Source organism: Plecotus auritus (assembly GCF_963455305.1).
Source record: "Plecotus auritus genome assembly, chromosome: 1".
NCBI lineage: Eukaryota > Metazoa > Chordata > Mammalia > Chiroptera > Vespertilionidae > Plecotus > Plecotus auritus.
Window position 1 is genome coordinate 239,459,235 of NC_137770.1, and position 6,000 is coordinate 239,465,234.

A 6,000-nucleotide genomic window follows, 5' to 3' on the forward strand; every position below is an offset into this window, starting at 1 on the left:
TAGAATCACGAGCTGCTGGCGGCTTTAGTCTGCTGTATTCGCAAGGGGGTAGACTCAAACCCTGAAATGCATTTTGTTTTGTTTTTTATATTAGAGAGAAAGACAGGTGGGGGGAGAGAGAGAGAGACATCGATTGGTGGTTCCACTTACGCATTCATTGGTTGCTTCTTATATGTGCCCTGACTGAGGATCGAACCCACAACCTTGGAATATCGGGACAGTGCTCTAACCCAGCGGTCGCCAACCTTCCAGACCTTACGGACCTCCAGTGGTCTGTGGACCACCAGTTGGTGACACTGCTGTAACCAACAGCTACCTGGGCAGGGCCTGAAGTATGTTTTTCAACACAGCGACAGGCACGAGGGTCAGAATCTGAGGGTGGCCGGCCGGTTGGCCCTGTATTTTTGGAAGCGGCACTCCACGGGATGATACAGTCTGCTCCTCACTGAGAACCAGTGATGGACCCTACCCTTCATTTTACACAGGAGGAAACCGAGTTGACTTCGCATCTTCATTGCCAGTAGGTGGCAGAACTGAGTCCAGAACCCTGGGCACCAGATTGCTGTTCATAAAGACCTGTACCACGGATTTTCTTTTTTTTAAATATGGTTTTACTGATTTCAGAAAGGGCGGGGGAGAGAGAGAAACATCAATGATGAGAGAATCACTGATTGGCTGTCTCCTCCACGCCCACACTGGGGATTGAGCTCGCAACCTGGACATGTGCCTTGACCGGGATGCGAACCGGGATGTGAACCATGACCTGGTTCATAGGTCGACACTCAACCACTGAGTCACTCTGGCCAGGCTCTTCTTTGATTCTTAAAAAAAAAAAAAATTGAGATAAAATTAATCATTTTAAAGTGAAAAATTCAGTGGCATTTGGTATGTTTGTAATCCACCACCAGCCCTGTCTAGTTCCAAAGAATTCATCACCTGGGGTCTGCCCACAACCCTGAACATCAGTTTTCTCTGGCAGGTGTAAACCTGTGCGGGGTCACTGGTCTTTCTAGGTCACTCTGCTGCCCACTGTCCCTTTCGGGGTGGCTCGAGGTTGGCTCCTTCCCACCTGGGCCACATCTGGCCTGTAGGAAAGCACACGCCTCTGCCTCCCCTCCTGCCCCTTCTCTGAGAGGGAAGGGAGGGAAAAAGTCCAGCTCTCCCATACTCTCTCCCAGATCTTGTCTCTCCTCTGTCACAGGCTGGAGGTGTCATTCAAGGACTACTTCCCAAAATAAAGTCTATGATCCCTTCTCTTAGATTTGCTTTTTGGGGGAATCTCCAACTATCTTTAACTTTACTACTGCCTTTACCAAAATAAAAAAGTAAAAAGAATAATTATGTGTCTACTAGTGACCCGGTGCACGAAATTCGTGCACATTAAAAGGGGATTAATTAGAGGAAATAATATTGCTATTTGCCCTTTCTCTATAATAGAAGTCTCAGAGATGAAAGAAAATCAGTAAAATATATATGAAAACCTTCCTCCTGTCAGAGTCTGGGGCACACCATAGGACCCAGAGTCAAGTCCCCGCCCACCCACATGCACCTCAAAATCGCGTGAGACCCAGACCCGTTACCCCTTCCCCCCCCATTGGGCTAGATCCAGACACAGCCAGTCCCAATCTTGTCAAGCCCTGCCAGGCAGGGAGCATAGCCTCAAGTCCCCTGACCCAGCACCAGGATGGGAGGCATGGCCTGAGGTCCCCCAGCCCAGACCGGGGCGGAGGGCGTGCCTTGAGGTCCTCCGTCAAGCCCCACCAGGTGGGGGACACGGCCTGAGATCCCCTGTCATGCCCCACTGGGTGGGAGGCATGGCCTGAGGTCTCCCGTCAAGCCCTGCCAGGCAGGGGGCGTGGCCTCAGGTCCCCTGGCCTGGCACCGGGGCAGGGGGTGCGGCCTGAGGTCCCCCAGCCTGATGCCAGGGCAGGGGGCGCGGCCTGAGGTCCCCTGTCAAGCCCCATGGGGGCGGGGGAGGGCGTAGCCTCAGGTCCCTGCTGATTGCTCATTAAGGCTCCTTATGGGAACTTGGCCTCAGCTGTGGGTGCAACCATCTTTGTGACGGAGTGATGGTCAATTAGCATATTCCCTCTTTATTAGATAGGATAGTTATTTCTCTTCCAGCTGACTATAAGGTCTTTAAAAACTGTGCCCTGTCATCCATGTAGTTCATAATAAATGCTTGTTAAACAAATGGAAAGAAAACGATCAGCTTACAAATAGCAGGTGAAGGGTGTTGCATTTGTAAGATGTTTCTCATGATTTATCTCAATCAACTCTACAACTCTAGGAGAGGGGCTGTTATCCTCACTTTGCAAATGAGGTACAAGCTGAGAGAGGTTAGGTGACTTATCCAGAGTCACACAGCTAGGGAGAAAAGTTGGGTTTTGAACTCTGGCCCCATCACCTGGTTGGTCTCTTATCAACACTATTGTTGGGGGACTAGAGAAGCTTATTATTGGAGCATAACGTGCTGGCACGGTGAGGAGTTGTCTTGGTTTGCAGGGGACGGATCACGAAGGATCTGTGTCTAGGAATTTTTACCCTGCAGGCAACGGGGGACCTCAGAAAGCCCAACACATCTCCTTGTGAGCCTCTTTGTTTCCTGTATTTTAGAAAATACAAGCATTTGAGGACTGTCCACAAGGGGGCAGGCGTTGGCAATGGATGAGAAAACGCGGTGTTGGAAACCAGCTAGGGTGCAGAAACTTGGTTCAATTTTCTTTGCCTCCTGGGGCCTCTGCTCAGCTCTCTGAGTAGATCTAAGATCGAGCAGTAACCTCAAGCATTGGAGACTTGCCGCTGTTCATTCTGATTTTTTTCTCTCTCCCTCCTTTCCTCTCACCCTTTCTCCCTCCCATTCCTCTGGTTTCCTTTCTTCACTGAAGTGGAAAGTCAGGTTCAGAAAAGTGGTAGATGCTTCCCAAACATTATCAAGCTTGCAACATCGTTAAAGCCCAATCCACATGCAAACAGATGACCACACACACACCACCACCACCACCACCACCACCACCACCACCACCACCACCATCACAGTTTAGACCACTACAATGTACACCAGCCACTGGCAAAGATCTATCCCTGTCCCTATGCCAGGAGTCCCTGCAAAGGTGCCAGCGCACTGCATACCAGGAAATGGTTATTGACGGCAATGGAGGCCTCACTAGCCTTTACTGAATTCCTGCTGTGTTGGGAATGGTGCTGGGAAGTTGAGCATAGTTATTTCCCTGAATCTTCACACTACGACTTAGAGGTAGGAAGGCGCTTCCCTATCCTATATAACAAAGGGGTAATAAGCAAATGATTGTTACTCTGTGAAGCGTAATGACCGGATTAAGGATCAGCAGGAGGGTGGGGCAGCGAGCTACAAGCAGGCAGCGGAGAGCTACAGGAGGGGGCAGGGCAGCAAGCTATGAGGGGAGAGTGGGGGGGTGGGGCGCACGGATTCGTGCTCAGGGCTACTAGTTTACAATAAGGCACTTGAGCCTCACAGAGGTGAAGGTCACGATATTGGCGGGTCAAGGAGCCATCATTGAAGCCAGAGCTTGGACTTGAACTCCAGCATTCCCGCCTTAAACCACACTGGATTGCGAGCTTTCCTGCCATTTCCGTGTGAGGATGATGGAGGGTCACCAGTGTGGAAGAGGGGAAATGTGAAGCAGCTTTTCTCTCTCCCTTTTTATTATTTTTTACTTTATTTATTTATTTTTACAAGTATTTAACTTTTAATATAGGTAACATTTCCACAACAAATTGAACTAACATATGACATTAGATACTTGTCAATAACATTTTGAACAATAGGAAAAATTAATTACTATCAAAATAATGTGTAAAATTCAAGTGATTTAAATGTCACAACTTAAAAAAGTTTACTTTAGAATCAGATATTCCAATTGTTTTAAACAAACAGTATTTTGAACTATTTAATGAAATAAGAAAAAAAATATTTTTAAACTTTTTTATTGATTTCAGAGAGGAAGGGAGAGAGAGAGAGAGAAACATCCATGATGAGAGAGAATCATGGATTGGCTGCCTCCTGCACGCCCCCTACTGGGGATCGAGCCCACAACCCGGGCATGTGCCCTTGACCAGGTATCAAACCCGGGACCCTTCAGTCTGCAGGCTGATGCTCTATCCACTGAGCCAATCGGCCAGGGCAAGAAAATATTTTTTTCTCTCTTTTAAAAAAATATATTTTATTGATTTCAGAGAGGAAGGGAGAGGGAGAGAGAGATAGAAACATCAATGATGAGAGAGAATCATTGATCAGCTGCCTCCTGCACAACCCCCACAGGGGATTGAGCCTACAATGTGGGCATGTGCCCTGAATGGGAATTGAACCATGACTTCCTGGTTCATAGGTGGACACTCAACTACTGAGCCACACCGGCCAGGCTATACACATCATCTTTACAAACCAATTGTGATAGCCTGACAGAGACTTAACCTAACCTGCTGCCCTACTCGGAAGGACTAAAGACCAGCTGACCCTCCCAGCCGCTTGAAATACAAACAATTAAGGACAAAGTGTTATGCATAATTAGACACCACTCGAGTGCAGCTCGTTTAAAATATGGCAACTGCGCTGGATGTCGGTCCTTCCTTTAGTCAGGAAACTATTAGTGTGCTGTACGTTGTTATGTGGAAGCAAGCACCAGGTTAAGTTCTAATTAAATGCTACCATTGTTATTTGAAAAATAACAGCTTAGGGTTGGTGTCAAATTGTCTTTTATCAGCAGATGGAATTAGGAGCATTGAGCCATGTTGGGGCTGTCTAATACAGGTGAATTACACTGCCCGAGAGCCTTTCCTGATTCCGTTAAGGATGAAACAAAGAGAATGAAGATGGTGAGAATGTAAATGAGGGAGTCAGCACAAGAAAAGAACTTCGTTGGATTTGGTTTTCCCTGGGCCTCTCCCTTGCTTTGTAAGCACGCTGGGCATTTTCCTGTGCGGAGAATTCCAATAGAACGCGTGTTCCCGGTTGGCAGTTCAATGGACAAGTTGTTCCTGTTTCCTCTGTATGGATTCCCTAAACCGGTTGTCTGAGCAAGGAAATGAATGGCCTTTCCCAATGGGCAGAAGGATGAAAGACGGGAGAACTTTGAGTTTGAAGCAGCGTGTACTTATCAAGAGGACAAACAAATCAAGAGTCATCTCAGGAGGGAAGTGAGCTGCTAGGAAGATGGCATGATGCTAGCCTTGAACATCGGGGATCTAGTCACTGGTCCTATGGCGTCCTGTGTGCCGGCACCAAGGAGTACCCTGGTCATGCAAGACAGTTATAGCCTCGAGGCTCTGAGGTTCCAGAAGACTGGGCAAGGTCTACAATTGAGTGTGACTGAGAAGTGGATAGAGACCCCACATCACAGGTCTTTTAATTTCTATCTATGTGACCTGGGACACATTACTTCACCCTGTGATTCTCAGGTTCTTCATCTGTAAAATGGGATTCTCAGGTTCCTCATCTGTAAAATGGGGTTCTTAGGTTCCTCATCTGTATATTGTATATATATAATACACATGTATAAATAATATATAAAAGGGTTGGTACCCAGATTTACATATAATATTATAATATACCTTAAAGACAGAAAGCTCCTTATGCACAGGGCCATGTCTAGTGACATGGGATGTAGCATCCTGGTGAAGTGGGTGAGCTTGGTGTCGACCTGGGAGTTTAAACCTTATCTAACACCGGTGGTCTTGATCTGGCATCTAGAAGGGTTCTGAAATCTGGAGAAGGGGCTGTGCATAAATTAAATAAGAGGCCAGAGACGAAACATAATTTTGAAAGGCATTTGGGGGGGAGGGGGCAGAGGAGCCTGGCTAAAGAAACCAAGTTCTCCTTGTCTCAGGACCCCTTGCTTTTTATTAACACAATTTGTCCTAAGGCAAGGTGGAGACATACACATCAAAGGGTAGGGTTAGGTACAGAATCCATTGTCAGAATGGGGAATTGCCTTTGGCTGTTCAGGTGTTTGGCCCACAGGA